Source organism: Podarcis bocagei, assembly GCF_964188305.1.
Source record: "Podarcis bocagei genome assembly, chromosome: 4".
In the NCBI taxonomy this organism is placed as follows: domain Eukaryota; kingdom Metazoa; phylum Chordata; class Lepidosauria; order Squamata; family Lacertidae; genus Podarcis; species Podarcis bocagei.
This window is the reverse complement of record NC_138128.1, coordinates 67150036-67167465: the sequence shown is the minus strand read 5'-3', so window position 1 is coordinate 67167465 and position 17430 is coordinate 67150036. Positions and strand designations below refer to the sequence as shown.

The following is a 17430-nucleotide window of genomic DNA, read 5'->3' as shown; positions in this document are numbered from 1 at the left end:
GCTGAAAAGGGGTTGGGGTGGCATCCGAGACTCAGAGCCGCTTTTGGGGCCCCTCCTGCAGTTTTTTATGAGTGTACTGACTTCAGTAATGCAGAATAGGAGGAAGTGGAAGGGTGGCATTCAGAATTCAAATGCGCTTTCTGGCTAATGGCAGTTTTAGATTCTCTTGTGTAAAGCTGCACAGATCATCTACGTGAGCCAGGAGTGCAGACCTGGAGCGAGTAGGAAGAGAATGAAATGCCATTGAGAAGGTTCAGAGAACCTTTTCTCACATCACAACCAGCCAGCCTGGCTGGATCGGGCCAGATCTAGTCCAGTGTTTCCCAAACTCATGTCACCAGCTGTTTTTGGACTACAACTCCCATCATCCCTAGCTAGCAGGACCAGTGGTCAGGGATGATGGGAATTGTAGTCCAAAAACAGCTGGAGACCCAGGTTTGGGAAAGACTGACCTAGTCCAATTGCCCCCTTCTTACCCATGGGAAGCCCCCCAAGCAGGACCTGAACGCAAATACCCATCTCCCCACTTGTGATTCCCAGCAACTGGTATAGGGAGGCAGCAGACAGTGACTATGCAGGCAGTGAGTGGGGATAGATCTGGGCTCAGACACTTCAGAAATCATTTAATCGTACAGATTTCATTAGTTATCTGTGCCACCAGATGACTATGTTCACAGGGCTGCTTGCATCAAATGCATCAAGATAAAATTGCTCCAAGCACGTCTGCCAGCAGGGCCAAGAGGGAGGGAGGGGTGGGAGTTGGAGTCCAACTGGCCACAGGTTTCCTGCCTGTTTGACATCCCAAATTAGGTGCTGCTGCCGTAGCAGAAAAGGGTTGCTTTTTCTATTGAAAAGTGTGGCTTTCCTAAAGGAGCAGCGAGTGAGCTTCCTGCTCCGTGTTAAGCTGTAATAGACATGTAATGTTACATCTATCTTCGCCTGAATATCCCCTTTGTGCCTTTGCCTTGGGCTACTTCTGTGCTCTGTGTAGCAGCAGGGCATGTGGAGAGAGAGAGAACAAGAGAGAGAGAGACCCGCAGTTCCCTCTCTGCGGTCTGGAAGGGAACACCAAAACAGGCTGGCATAAGGAAGGGCCATAACTCAATGGCAAAGCATCTACTTTGCTTGCAGAAGGTCCAAACTTCAGCTCCCAGCATCTCCAGATAGGGCCAGGAATGACTCCCTCCCTGAAACCCCACAGAGCTGTCACTGTAGACAATATTGAACTAGATGGACCAATGATTCTGGCTTGGTATAAGGTAGTTTGCTGTCTTCCTTTTTAAGCTGTGCGCAGGCAGTAAGCCCTCTAATTTCTGGAGTGCTTCTTTCTGAAAATTGGATAGGATTTTGAAGGGTGCAAGAGAGAGAGATGGGAACTGTTTCTGAAAGGAAAAAAGAGACAGAAGTACATGGGTGTACGGGGAGCCAGCCTGTGCCTCCTACATCGTTGCACAGAGGGAAGACACGTAAATGAAATATTCCTCATCGCTGTAAAGCGGATGGCATACTCCGGTTAGAATGAGGTGTGGGATTTCACAGCCTCGGGAGCCTTGCACTACATTTGGCAATTTGCATTGAGCCATGTGTTTCGGCAACATTTCTAGCACTTCATATAAATGGATCTGTTCAGGGCTTTCTTCTCCAATTCCCCATTTTTAGCTGCTCTCGCTTTTATCTGCGCTATGAGAGTTCAAGGAAGCTTACCACCTACCACTTTGAAGTTTGATGGGCTGCCGATTCAGGTTTCCCTTCCTGCCTTACCCTGGACAGCAGTGGCTCTTATGATGGCGGAGTGAGTGGGAAGAGATATGTATAAGGCGGGTTGTGGAAGCAGATGCTGACCACAACTCACGTTCTCCCTCTACGCTGCCTGGCCAAAAGGAAAACAGTATATTTCACTCCAAACCTAGAGAGGTAAAACGACTGTTGTTTGTGTCAGCAGCACTGCATCCATGTGAGCTTGCGTGGGGAAACGTTTATATTCGATATATATAAAAATATATATATTTTTTAAAAATCAGCTCCATCCTACAGAAGCAAGTCCTATCGGTTTCAATAGGCCTCGCCTCTTGAGGCGACCTTTTTTTCTTGAATAAAGAGTTAGCTGCACGACATTGTGTGATTTATTGCTGAGCTGCTCTTGGCACTGCTCCTGACACTAACTAAAATTATTATTATTATTAAGTCCACTTGACAAGCAGGTTAGGATTTTATGCTCCCACGTGGACAATACAGTAATATGTTTCAGGGAATCCCAGCATGACATGACCAGCCAGCAGACTCTACTGCCAGAAGTGGAACAGCAAATGTTGTCCTCCTGCCCACCCAGTGAAGGTGCATGATACCCAAGACAGGTCAAATTATTTTAGTACCTGAGGCACAAAACCCTACAAGTGCAGTAAAAATACAATAATAAATAACCAGCTAGTAGCTAATACGTGGTTAGGATTGCCCTACAGAATGGCTCATTTCCTGGGAGGACAGACTGATTCTGTTTCTTTATCCATGTACAGGTTGAATCGATGGGTAGCAAGGATGCTCACAGGCAGAGAAAGTGCCAGCCTCAGAACAGCATCGCTTCAGTCCCCCAAGAGCCTAAAAAGCCATCAGGAGGAGCCTCTTTGCAAGGCAGACAGGGTCTCTCTCTGGCAAAGCTGAAAATGCATCTTTCTCTGCTTGCATCGTAATCCCAAGACAGACTTCCACCGGCCACCTGTACAGACGTTCCTAGTTGAGCTGTTTTCACACAGGAGCACTCGGTGACCCAGCACAGACCAAGATGTCTATGGCTGTTGGATGAGGAAGGAAAACGGATTGACTGTTACTGTACGTGTGTATTTTACTCTGCTTTCAGGCCAGTTGAAGGAAGGAAAGTGAGAAGAAAGGCTGTCTTTCTCACCCACTCCCCAGATACCCCGTTTTTTTTTTTTTAAGCGGTTTGGACTCCTAAGAATAAGACTAATCAAAGATGCACACATCACACCTGGTCATGATGCAAAATGTGTGATTCCTTATAACTAGAAAGATAAGGGTATACTCTACCATCTCAGCTACTGCATAGCTTAAGCCTCACATGAAGTATGAGGCACTGACATCCACATTTAGGACCTTGTAGCTGTTATGGCCTCTCTCCGTTTTCCCTGGTAAAATAACTTCTCTCCAGGAGCACATGTACATTATTAAAATTTGGTGCAGAATCTTTCTGCCGATCTCGGCTGCAACCCCCCAAGCTACTCTGAATCCATCTGCCTTAACTCCTTTGAGACATTTGCTTTGCGTGAGCCCCGTCAAATGAAGGGGAGCTGTCCTCACGGTGCCCTTCTCTCTACAGCTGCATTTTGTTTAAAAGAAAATCCTTGAATGCTGAAGATATTTAAAATCCACTTTGCTCCTTCCCAGGAGGCAACTCTCTGCTGCCTCCGCCTCCAAAACTGTAATCGGACCATTGCAGACCTCAAGTTTCACAAAGCTTCTGAAGCAGAATAATCTGTTAATGTTCCAGCAAGTTTACCAAATGCTTCTCCTGGCTCACAGTGAATAAACCCAGCTGCATCTTGCCATGCTGGGGAAGGGGACTGAAGACTCTTAACAGTGTGGAATACTGCCAAGTTCTCCCCCCAAGAGCTGTTCTCCATCCTGTGCCAAGCAACACTCCCCATAGAGAAGGCATTGGCATCTCCAGTTTTCTCCAGCATCAAATCGAGCTATGTCAACCATAATAACTAAAATAGCATCAAGAGTTTGGAGGAAGGCACTAGGATTCTTGGCTCCTTTCAGCTTCATGGCGACATACCTCAATAAGACAGAAAGAATAATGTCCAATTGCTACTCAGAATCGAAACGGAAATAAATGTTCTGCCCCATTCCTACCCTGCTCGTCTTTCTTTAAAACAAATATGGAAAGGTAGATTTTTACATTGCAGGGGGTTGGACCAGAGGACCCTTCTACAAATAATTCTAAGTTCAAGAAGAAAATGGCTGCTCAGCCTCGTAGTCTCTCAGTTCTGATGAATAGAAGGCACTATCTTCTTCTAGATCTTTTCCTGCATAGGATGCATTCAGATTAACAGCATGCCACATGACAAGTACATGACCCACCACAAACATGCATGTCTGAATTGGCCCTAACAGGGCAAGCGCCCCTAAAGACCTAGCCTCTTTTCCTTGGCTGCTTGTTGAAAAGGAGCCTTTTCTCTCCCTGGATGGGCCTTGAACCCTAAGCCCCCAGGAGGCTATGCAGGCTTCCTGTAGGTCCTGTGGGCTTCCCTTCCCTTTGTGTTTTGTGCAGAGAAGCCATGCTTAGGATGAAGGAGCAGAAGGGGAGTCATATTGCGAGGATGCCTGAGGACTGGCAGCAGGAGGAGGCTGCCAGAGGGACATCATCTCAGGTGTCATGTGTGTTGTGATGCAGTAGGAGGGTCCCCCATTATGGTGAGTTCATTGGCTTCCCTTGCAGGCAGTGTGTGGGCCTTGTTGCTGGCACAGTCCTTGACTGGTGACTAAGGGAGGCATTTTCAGGCAAACTTGGGACATGTCTGTCATTTCCCCTTCACTAAGTTTGGGTTTTCTTCTTGTTTATTTTCCACCTCCTAGGCAGAGCTTGTATATTATTATTATTATTATTGTTGTTGTTGTTGTTGTTGTTGTTGTTGTTGTTGTTGTTTATATACCGCCCTATACCCGGAGGTCTCAGGGCAGTTCACAGAACAAGATCAACATATAAATGCACAATATATATAACCAAAATAAAAACCACAACCCAATAACACCACCCCCAAAAGACCCATAGGGCATAGGATGTCAATCAAATCAACCAAAGGCCTGGTTAAAAAGGAATGTTTTTGCCTGGCACCTAAAGGTATAATGAAGGCGCCAGGCAAACTTCCCTGGGGAGAGCATTCCATAGATGGGGAGCCACTGCAGAGAAGGCACGTTCTCGTGTTGCCACCCTCCGGACCTCTCAAGGAGGAGGCCTTAGAAGGTGATCTCAGGGTCTGGTTAGGTTGGTATGGAAAGAGGCGGTCCTTGAGGTATTGTGGTCCTGAGCCATTTAAGGCTTTATAGGTCAAAACCAGCACTTTAAATTGGACCCGGAAACTATTTGGTAGCCAGTGCAGTCAGACCAGGATCAGCGTAATATGCTCAAACTCTCTTGTATAGGATTTGGAAGTGGTTCCACTGGTGTAGCAGAGGCTTCTCTCCAGCCAAACCTGGCATTTATGGGATTGTTTGGTAATTCACGTCAATGTGGAAGAGGTTCTCTGGAGGTAGCAACTTGAGAAACTATCACGCTTTACCCCCTCTTTCACTGCAACTGCTTCCTGGTTGCTAGCAATAGACAGATAACTAGTGTTCTTTGCAATATACTTCCTTATAGGTGCTAGCATAATGTTCTTAAATGCCAAGGTTTTGTCTAGTCTCAGGTGGGAGTCTTACTATCATTCCACAGACTGCCCCCCTCACGGGTGACCCAGTTTGTCCTCTGTCTTGTTCTTACTTCCTTTCCTCCTTTATTTGTCCTATCCCTCTTTCCATTTTTCTGACAACAAACAATGTAACCTCTACAATTCCTTTTAAAGTTATGTAAATTCTTGCCATTATGAGCAATAGTAAGCTGAAAACAACAAAAACTCTGTGCCGGAGATACGTTGTCTAAATATTTATCATTTTTTAAAAAATGAAAGTCTTAAGTAAGTTCTGAAGCTGTGTCATATTTTAGCTTGATATTGATTCCCACCATGAACTGTTTATCAAATGCAGCTCTTGTTTGACTTCCAGGAGAGATGTTGCAGCTGCTGTCTCCTGTGCTGCCATCTCTGCGTTTTGCACAAATAAATCTCCGTCACTTTGCAGCAGAAGGAGGCAGCAATAAAACTCACTTCTCTGGCACTGTCAAAATACATTTCAACGTCTTGACAATTTAAATGCGGAATGAAGGTTTTGCTGATTTAAACAAATTCTGACTCAGTGTGTAGGAATGGGAAATCAAAATATCTTTTTATGGATTTGAGAGGAGGTCATTTTTCTATGTATCAATTTCTCTAGGTGCCTGGATGGAGACATCTGCACATAGTGTGCATACTTCAGAATACTTTCAGGTAATAGTTTTGCAGTCATCAATACTGCAATCCGTTGTGCTCTCTTAAATTCATGTAAGAAAAATAAATGCAGGACCCTAAATCTGTGTCTAAGAACACAGGAAGAGCCCTGCTAGATCGGACTACGGGACCATCTGGTCCAGCGCTGAAAGGTGTTGTAAAAGGCATCTGACTCGATGCAAGTATTTTTTCCGCTATCTGGCATGCTCCAAATTAGAACGCCGTCTGATCCGAAGCACCAAACGTTTTGACAGCATAAAGAGGAAATATGATTTCCCCATGAATTGTTTTAAAGGCTATTTAGCAGTAGTCGTTTTAGTGTCTCAAAAGCACACAATAGCAAAAGGCATTTATGTACATAGGCATGATAAAAAAAACCAACAACCATAAACTTAATGATTGACTCGAGTTTGGAACAGGAGAAAGTGAAAGCGCACCTAGTAGCCTAAGCTGGATAGAGAAGCCAACTTCTGATAAGCTCCCACAGCAGTGCCGGATTTACATATAAGCTAAACAAGCTATAGCTTAGGGCCCCACCCCTTGGGAGCCCTCCAAAAATATACTTCTTCTTAATTGTATTTCCATGATCCATGATCAGTGCAGATGGTGACAGCAGTCACGAAATTAAAAGACGCCTGCTCCTTGGGAGAAAGGCGATGGCAAACCTAGACAACATCTTAAAAAGCAGAGACATCACCTTGCCAACAAAGGTCTGTATAGTAAAAGTCATGGTTTTCCCAGTAGTGATGGAGCTGGACCATAAAGAAGGCTGATCGCCGAATAATTGATGCTTTTGAATTATGGTGGTGGAGGAGACTCTTGAGAGTCCCATGGACTGCAAGGAGATCAAACCTCTCCATTCTGAAGGAAATCAGCCCTGAGTTCTCACTGGAAGGACAGATCGTGAAGCTGAGGCTCCAATACTTTGGCCACCTCATGAGAAGAGAAGACTCCCTGGAAAAGACCCTGATGTTGGGAAAGATGGAGGGCACAAGGAGAAGGGGACGACAGAGAATGAGATAGTTGGATGGTGTTCTTGAAGCTACCAGCATGAGTTTGATCAAACTGCGGGAGGCAGTGGAGGACAGGAGTGCCTGGCGTGCTCTGGTCCATGGGGTCACGAAGAGTCGGACACGACTAAACGACTAAACAACAACAATTGTATTTCACTATTAATATACTTCTTCTTGTATTTCAGTTCAACAGTTACTTTGATAAAATACATATTTTGTTATGTTCAAATGGCTTTAGATACCTATTAGTTCCATAACTTACCTTATAGCATATATACAACACAAAAAACAGTGACAAGTTGTTTCTGACAAAGGACAGCTGGACATATAAAGGGCCCCATTACCTTCAGGAGCTTAGGGCCTCATCAAACCTAAACCCGGCCTTGCTTCACAGGAAAGAGTTCCAAAGTCAGGGATTCTGTCCACACACTTATCTAGCCAAGGACTATCCGTTCATGACGATGGCAGTAGTCATGTGCCCTTTTCCTCTTTGTGCACATATGGCATCATGTAAGCCTGGCATTCCACACAAAGCCCTATGTATACGCACAGCATAAAGCATAAGCTAAGCCTATCTTCCCCAAATTTAATCATATGATTATGTGAACTGGACCTTGGCACGTTTGAAAGCATGCATGCACATGGTGGTGGTTTGCATGTGTAAATCGGCCCTAGATCCATCTGTGGTGAATGCTTTGGCTTCAGCATCACAGGATGTCGACTCAGAAGAAAGCCGCACTTAGTTCAGTGGGCCTTACTCCTAGGTAAGGGTGTGTGGAGCTATAGTGTTTTATCTAGGCAGCCAGGGCTCCGCCGGATGACAAGATCTTTCTGCACCAGGTCAGTGAGGACCACTTGCTTTTTAAAATTCTCCCATATATACAGAACTTCCTGTGTGCCTTTTGGGATGTATCTGTAGGTTTCCCCCTCTGTGTCAAATAACTGGGGTCAAATAAGTGTTGTTTACTTTTTATAACCTATGGAAGATGGATCTCCCTTGGGAGGTTCCAGACTCTCCTTCCTTGAAGGTTTCTAAGCAGAGGTTGGATGGCCAGAGGTTGGATGCTTTAGCTAAGTTTTCAGAGGGGGTTGCACTAGAAATATGACCCTTGGGGTCCCTTCCACCTTCATGATTCTATGTTTTTCTGCTTCAACAATATTTCATTATGTTCCTATCATTTTATGTAATTGTATTTTGTATAAATTATAAAAAAATTAATAAAACATGTTCTATTTAGAAACAACAAATTTAAATAGCTACCTTTCTACTGGTAGGACGGGGGGGGCATGGGCATAGCCAGGATTTTTGTTAGGGGCAGGCTTTTGTTGGGGGGGGCAGAACCTCAGATTTGTATTGATTTTTACTTATTGGGGGCAGTTGCCCCCTGCCCCCCTGGCTACGCCCATCGGGTGGCACAGAAAGGAAACAAGGTCAGAAGGGGGCCATGGTCAGAAAAAGGTTAGTAAACACTGATATAAACCATCAATCAGCCCCAAACTTGTGCTGAAGAAGTGCTCCCATCTCCTGTGAGTCTCCAGAAGCCTATTTCTGTTCTTTGCTTCACAGGGTGCTATCCGTGGTCCTGACCCTTAGCAGCTTGGGTTTCATTTTCCCAATTTGTTTTTCATTCTCCTCATTGTTGCTTGAATACCCCCCTCAGGAGGATGTCCCGCTCCCATGTCTCCAGTGATTACGATACTTCTTTAAATTTTTATCCCACTCTTTCCGACTCAGAAGGCTCCCAGAGCAGCCTTTGACTTCCGTAATGAGATGGGTTTGCAATCTAACAGACACAACACAAAAAGAAAATGGAAAGTGGGGAAGAAACAAATAAATAAAAGCGCATAGCATCCAACCCACGCAGGACATGCAAATGAAATTCTCGAGTGATATAAATGTTGCAGAATGATTGCCGGGATAACTAGATCAGACTACTTCCCCTTGTCGCATTTGCCTACAATGATGCGGGACATGCCAGCCACATGCTGGATTAATTTTTGCTAGCTATGATTTCCATATGCAGCTCAGCCCATCACAGTCTGGGTTATCTGAGGCTGCATGCCGTGTTTAAAGCAGGAAAACAGGATCTCTGCACATGTTTGGACGAAGCAAATTGCTCTGCTCCTAGGAGTGTATGTCAGTCCTGTCCACCTGTTATAAATTCCCAGGACTTTTATCACGTAGGGCAGCCACACAGCACACTTTGTGTTTGCTCCTGCGGTATATGTCTCACAAAGGCAGCCTTTTGTAAGTATTTCTGTGTTGCTGAGCATAGTAGGGCAATCATAGAAATGGTAAAATCCTCTTTAGTGCCAAAAGCATAGCAATTACGTATGCTGACATTTTCATCCCAAATAAAAAGAGGCATTTCATCCCAGCATGCAGAATAGATTGGAGTCAGAAGAAAAAGAAAGAGAAAATGCTGGCTTAACAGAAATCTTAAAAAGACTAACCTTTACTTTGTTGAAAAGAGGCAATTATGTGGATCCATTTCAAATGGGGTTTGGCATAGAAAGAGCCTTGGATGTTCTGATGGAAGGCCAAGGCCAGGAGAGAGAGGGAGGGAGGGAGGAAGTGTGTGGTCCTGCTAATTTTCCTGGACTTCTCAGTAGCTTTCAGTACCATTGACCATGGTATCCTTCTGCATTGAGAGGTGGAGGGTCAGTGTTTTGGTGACTGGAGAGACAATTCATAATAATAGATCTTGTGCCAGTAACATGCATTTAGCATTTAGCATAAATATAACAATTGCAGAAGTATAACAGTGCAATAATCAAGACTGGTTACTGATAACAACAACAGTCTTAGCGTCTCGCAGACAGTCCAGATGTGGCATATGCAACTATGCACAGTCACCACGTCACAACAGCTTGACTGGGACAGACAAAATGAAGCACACTGTTGCTGTGAATTCCTGTAATTGTGTTGACCCTCAAAACAACCTTTTTCTTTTCTGTGGCCACCCCAATCTCTGAGCAGTGCAAGATTCCAGGGGTTCCAGGTGCTTACCCGGGGTTCATGTTTCCTTTGGAATGAGCAGAGACTGTGGTGTCTTTGTGATATATGGTTTATTTACACATATATACCTGAACCTACGGTGGAAGGGTTCACAGCATTAACATCCCAAGCGGGTCTTGCTTCTCCTATAGCTACAGCCATTGGTGGACCTCCATTTTGGGGGCTCTGAAGCTTGAACTGTCATGGGGGCCCCTCCGCAACCAGCAACAAGGTCTGGGGTTGTTCTGCAGAAGATCACCCCACCTTTACAACATCTGTGCTACTGACTCTCAAACTTTGGGATTGTTGAAATATAGACAACAAAAACATAATCAGTTTGAGATGTGTGACTCAAACTGGGTCTACTAGACCCCCAAATTTCAAGCAACATGGAACAAAGTCGCTTCTGAAATCAGGCATAGCCTTCTTGTCTTCCAGCTGCCCAGCCTGCCAGCTTCTGACCTTTGTCTTTCTAACTACCAGCGAGTTGAAGGAGGCAATGGCCCAACACTTCCTTTGTTACCTTAATGGCCCATGCTTAGAGAGCCATAACCTCACCAGGATGCTAATCCCTGCTTGATCTAGGAATTAGAAGGGGGCTCATGAATAAAGCCTACCCCCTCCACAATTCATAACAACATCATTGTGGGTTTTTCAGCCTCCAAACTATGCAGGCTTTTAAGCAGGCAATCCACCATATTTGAAATGACCACCATTGACCATCATTTGATTACTTGGAACTATGGTAAAGGTAAAGGACCCCTGGATGGTTAAGTGCAGTTAAAGGTGACTATGGGGTTGTGGCGCTCATCTCGCTTTCAGGCTGAGGGAACCAGTTTTTGTCTACAGACAGCTTTCCAGGTCATGTGGCCAGCATGACTAAACCACTTCTGGCACAACGGAACACTGTGGCAGAAGCCAGAGCACACAAAATGCCATTTACCTTCCCACCACAGCAGTACCTATTTATCTTTTTGCACTGGTGTTCCTTTGAACTGCTAGGTTGGCAGGAGCTGGGACAGAGCAATGCGAACTCACTCCGTCACAGGGATTCAAACTGCCGACCTTCTGATCAGCAAGCTCAGTGGTTTAGACCGCAGCGCCACCTCTGTCCCACTTGGAACTATATGTGGAGATCATACGTGGTACAAACTGTTCTGGGAGAGTACACTATTGGCAATCCCACACAGAGGCAAGCGTGTCTTTCACTTTGTTGCTTTGGCACTGAAGCCACTAGCCAATAATCAAATTTGAGGGCTTTATTGATTCTTGTGAGGATCAGTGACATTGTGCCTCAGAAGCATTGAGGGCAACCATCTACAGCACATTTTGCAAAAGATCTTTCCATGAACTGAAGAAGAAGTCACCCAAGCATCCTTGAAAGAGAATTGGCATTAAGCCTCGCCACCTGCTGAAGTGAGGGTGCTGGTTGCTAGCTTACAGACATTTGCAGATGCAACTGAGGTCTCAGCGACACCAAAACCTGGAGTAACGAAATTATAGCTATAATGCAAAATCAGACAAAAACAACCCAGTTTTGCTGGATCGCAGGGAAGCTTCTAACTGTGGAAGAAGCGTTTAGATGCGTGAAGGAGTTTTGTAAACCTAGACATAATATTGACTCCAGATATCGTTTGTGGTAATATTAACAGAAGTAGGTGATTTGTCTATTATGAAACTACACAAAATATTGCTTTTCCCATCCTCTACTCTCCTTTCTCACATGAAATGGATAGAACAGGTTCTGGGCACAACACCTGTATCAAACAACCATTTTGTGTGGTTACTTTGCCCCCTATCATTGTAGGAGAAGATGTATTGATTTTCCTAGACATTCCAGTGGGGGTAGAATGTAAGATATAAGAGTAAAAATGTACGTGTAAAAACAAAATTTCACTAAATTAACAGAGGGGAGTTGTTGCGGTTACTGTTATTATTATTATTAATCTTTATTTTAGATCTTATTATTATTTATCTGGAAATTGTTCAAATTTGGCTGTGTACTTTTTGATGTTTTGTTTATTGTTTGTTACTACTTCAGGTTATGTTTGCAGTTTTGTGATCCCCCCCCCCCTCCGATGTTGTAAGCTGCCTTGAGCATGGTTTGAACTATGGAAAGCATAGAAATAAAATGATGTATGAGACTATCTGGATTTCAGTGCAACTGCCCACAGCCCTGGCTCTGACAGAAGAAAGGACAAGTTCTGCAGGATAAATATATTTGCAAGAATATTTCATCGGCACTGCTATTTGTATGACATGCATGATCTTTCCTCAGATGATTCACCATCTTTTTTTCTTCTTTTTTTTTCTTAAAAAGTATGGACCTCAAGTGTTAGGTAAGAGGGAATCAAGGTAAATTTTGAAGTTATGTAAATTAGTAATCCTCAGCGTGGGAGAAAGTAGATGGCATGCTGTTTGCTGCCCTTTATCAACAGCAAAGGCTCTGAAAAACATCCATCTACCTCCTGACTGCAAAACATTGATTCTAGCAGAAACCTGGAAACTTTTTCCACATTCCTGAGTATGGTCCTCAGAGACTGCCATTTCTTGCTGCTGCAGTGTCACAGTGAAGGATGAGGAACTGAACAATAATATAGCCAAACGTGCCTTCCCATAAGGCTCCAAATAGGACTCATAAAGGTCTTTTCTAGATTGCCTAGTTTCCCAAGCTACAAAATTAGTCCTCCTTGAAAGGTAAATGAAATTAAGCTTTGAATTGACACAAACAAGGAACAAGCACTGTCCATCTTAAGTATTCACTGGGGGGCGCCCCCCCTTTTCCCTTTACTGATGTCAGAATCTCTAGTCAGAAGTAAGTCCAATAAAAACTCAGTAGGGCTTATTCCCAGGTAAGTGGGGTCTGTATGCATTCTTTTGCACTACAGATTACCACTAGGTGGCTTTAATTTAGTGCTAGATTGGAAACAACCATAAGTGCTTTGATATTAGAGACTAAGAACACAATACAGTGGTACCTCGGGTTACATACGCTTCAGGTTACATACGCTTCAGGTTACAGACTCCGCTAACCCAGAAATAGTGCTTCAGGCTAAGAACTTTGCTTCAGGATGAGAACAGAAATCGGGCTCCGGCGGCGCAGCAGCAGCAGGAGGCCCCATTAGCTAAGGTGGTGCTTCAGGTTAAGAACAGTTTCAGGTTAAGAACGGACCTCTGGAACGAATTAAGTACTTAACCTGAGGTACCACTGTAATAGCCTGCTGGTTCAAGCCATTGGCCCATCTTGTCCAACATCCTGTTCTCACAGATGCCTGTGGGGAACCAGCAAGAAAGATTTAAGCACCGGGTCCCTCTCCCCTCCTGTGGTTTCCAGCGACTGGCATTCAGAAGCAGTGCTGCTTCCAGCTGTGGAGGCAGAGCATAGTCATTGTGGCTAGTAGAGATGGAAAGCAGAGACTGGGGGAAAGAAATGGCCATGTAAGTAAGAGATTCATTCCATGGCTGAACCAGGATTTGAACGCCAGCCAACAGTAGACCAGCCTGGCTCTGACATACTCACAACACAAACACTTTCTTGAGACAACATCATTGACGGAAAGGTATCCTGTGAGCCACCTATGAGGATGCCGTGCTGGAAAAGAAATAATCGCTTGCGCATAGAGTTTGAAGCACGCTGTGCTTCTGGAGGGAGGCAGTTTTCTGCCCTGAAAATCACTCTCAATCACAATCAAGCAAGTGTTCCACGGAAACAAGTTGTCTGCTCTTCCCAAAGGCAAAGATACCATCTGGTTTGTTTGTGTATGGGTTTTTTTTGCTGAAACAACACAGCGACATGGAAACCTGTTGCTGTCTCTTCTTTCCCCTTGAGCTATATCAGTGTTTCCCAACCTATTTTGGGCAAAGGCACACTTGTTTCATGAAAAAAATCTCGAGGCACACCACCATGCCAGATGGGGAAAGGTCACTTTTTACTTATGTAAAAAAAAAATAAAAAAATAGTAACAGCATAGAAGGTAATGGTTAGGCTAGCATCCCTCTTCCAAATATGCTAGGTTTTTATTTGCAGGGACTGTTCTACATGGGAAAGCATTCAGCACTGTCATTCTCCCATCTGCCATCTGAATTGGTACTATTCTGGGTCAACTTACTCTGCTGCATGTGTAGATGAAAATGGCACCAACTGTGGGGGAGGGGGCAGAACAGGTTTCAGATACAGGATATTAAGCATACACGTACTTCAGATTGAACTGGTTGCTTGCTTTGCAAGTTTTCATTTCCCAAATGACTGCCTTGGCAAGCGCAATACCTACCAGGCTCAACGCCGGTCTCGCGCTGCCGCTTCCCGCGCTCTCAAGGACCCGGGAAGAGGAAGGCGTGAAGGGAATCCCGAAGGCGCGAAAACCTCGCGCATGCGCAGGCCTTCCGCCTGCGACAGCCCAGTAGGCCGGCCGAAGCGAGCGGCGATGGGATGTGGGAGGGAGGGAGGGAGCTGCCCCGCGTGTGCCTATGTGGGGCACGTTACAGCCCCGTGACGTCAGCGCCACGCAGGCAGGCAGGCAGGCAGACGGCGAGAGCCCCGCGCTGGGCGGCCTCTCCTCGCCGCCGCCGCCCCGCCTCTCGCCGCCCGACTCGCCCGCCTCCCTCCCACGGCACACCAGGCAACGTCTTGCCGCACACTAGTGTGCCGCGGAGCACCAGTTGGGAAACACTGAGCTATATAGATAGAGAACATGGCCAGGTCGCAAGGAAGGATTAACAAGATACCACTGAACTGGACTGGAACCGAAAAAGGACATCTCACGTAAGGCAACAACAGTAAAGAGGGTGCAGCAAGACAATACCAATTTTGAAAAAACCGAGGCAGTTGGCTGTTTTATGGCGGCATCTGGGCTGCGCCAGGAGACTAGAGACTGAAGAACGATGTTAATTCTTGTGCCATATGTTGATCAACTGATACCTGTGACACTTGCATCAAACTGTCATCAGTAAAACCAGCAGATTTGTGTGTCTGTTGCCATAAAATTGTTCCATGTGTCTGCAAGGTATGGACGTTATCCCTGTGGATAACCGCTGTGCAGTGGAAAGGTGATTTTCAAATGTTATCTCAGGCGGGGACGGGGTTGGCACACGTCCCAGAGGCATGGCGCACTGCCCATAGGGGCATGGCGCCCAGCGCGGGAGGGGCAACAGCCGTGATGGCACCCCGCCGGGATCACGCTGCCGGGGACAGTGGGCTCCCCTCGCATGCCTCTTCCTTCACCAGTGTTTGGACATAAACTCACGTATAACGCATATGTTATTTCTGACCATAACTATACTAGATCAGCTCTCTGGTTTCCTTGCTGCTAGGGGCATTATGCACAGCCATGAAACACATGCAGCTAACGGGTGAGGGGGCGGGGGGGAAGCAAAACTGGCAAGAGAATCCCAGTGAAGGTGGTTTCAGAATTATCCCTCTAATTCCTTGTCTTTTCTTAATGCTCCTAGAAGGATTTCCAGCGCTGTAATGAATAACAGCGGCAACAGGGGGCATCCCTGTCTAACCCCTCTCTCGATATCAAATCCCTCTGTAGTTTCATTAACTTCATTTTTTGCTTTTTATAGATAGCTTTAATTCCATTCATTATTCTATTTCCTATTCTCAAACTTTCAAATGTCTCTGTCAGGAAACTCCACGAGATACAATCAAACACCTTTTCGGCATCTACCAATAACATTACTATTTTTTTATTCGGGTTCATTTCAGCATATTCCAATAAGTCGATAATTATCCTAGTTGAACAATATTCAACATGATGAGGCCTGAATCCCAACTGGAATCCTAACTGGAAGGGATCCAAATGGTCCGCTTCTTCCAGGCATGCCTGGAGTTGTTCAGCAACCACTCACTCAATCACCTTGCCCAAGAATGGAAGATTTGAGACTGGGCGATAGTTGGCCATATTGGCTGGGTCTAGAATTTTTTTTTAAGAAGCGGTTTAATGCCTGCCTCTTTCAGCAGGTCTGGGAAGAATATTTTCCTGTCGATGTCTATTCCAGTACTGGCCACTTGGGGTCACTGTGTTGCTTCTTGGCTCTTTCTCTCCTCGATGCCTCTCTTTCTTTACAATCTTAGTCTGCTTTTTGGTGTCTTTTCCGGTTCTCACTCTGTCCCTTCCGCCTATGGCAGTTCCTCTGTATCTGCTATGACTGTTTTAGAAAACTCTTCAGCATACCTTTTGGGTGGTTTACCCTTTGTGGCCCTTTCAGAACTGCGTACTATACACAAGTCTTCCATGCTGGGCAGGCCGTAGGCCTGGGCAGGCTGGGTCATCCTCTTATATACCTGCTGGGATTGACAAGGCATCTGACCCTCACCTGAATCTCTTGGGGGAAATAATTAGCATCACACATCATGTGCATGGAAGTTGCTGAACCAATTAACCAACTAGAAGGATTACTGTTAACAGCACCAGTTTTCCTATAACTTGATATTGCTGGATAGTTTTGATGAACTGCAAAAGCATTTTTAGTTTGCTTTCTATTGCCATCTTGGAACTTTTCTTTATTAGTGCCACTTTGTTTTGTTCGATTCCTTGCAAATGAAGGAAAACAACTTTTCTGCTTGTATATGTTGATAATATAATTTTGGTTACTGAGGACAAACAAGATTATACAAAAACAAGATTGGGTGCAGGCCTGGCCAGGACATAGGCGTCCTGACTGTGACAAAGGTGACCTGTGTGCTTGCTTGCTTGCTTGATTAACAGCTGTTGGGAACTTCAAGGTCCCTGCTCTCCCTTCTTATGGTCTTTGTACTGGACCTGGAGACTCCAATAGAGAGCATTCCATGTCAAGAAGGAGGACAAGTGGGCACTCTATCAAATGACAGGACAAGAGTTACACGGAGCAGGGCCTTTTCACTGGTGGTGCCCATTGTATGCCTCGCTCTTCTCAGACCTGCTCTCTTTTGGCCTGTATTTTGGAGCTTTATAATTTAGGAAGACTTTGGAAGAACTGGTTGACAAGTCTTATCAGTTGCTGACGTATGAGCGGATTTTATTTGCTGCTATTCTGTGCTTCTGGTGCACCAGGGTTTACACCAGTGTAATAGAGTTGGCCAGGATGCCAGAAGGGATACAATTTATGAGCTTTCTCCATTATCTGCACAGCAGGGGGTGTTAAGTCAACAGTGCAAAGGCTGAGCTGAAGCATTCCCTGCTGGTTACCTGCTTTCAGCAATGGGGGGTTGCTGTTTGGTAGTACCCAATTGGTTAGCTGTCAGTTTCTAGAGCTCCCTATTGGTGACTCTTAGGTAATTCACAAAACGCAGAGTCAATTCATAAAACACAGTGTTCATTCATAAACCAGTAACATAAAT

The 17430-nt window shown here is 45.1% G+C and overlaps 1 long non-coding RNA gene across 1 annotated transcript in view; it reads right to left on the bottom strand.

Annotated features, from left to right (window-relative positions):
- LOC308584807 overlaps positions 1–17430 on the bottom strand; it is a 223025-nt gene that overhangs the window by 132670 nt on the left and 72925 nt on the right. The gene's annotated exons all lie outside the window — the stretch shown is intronic.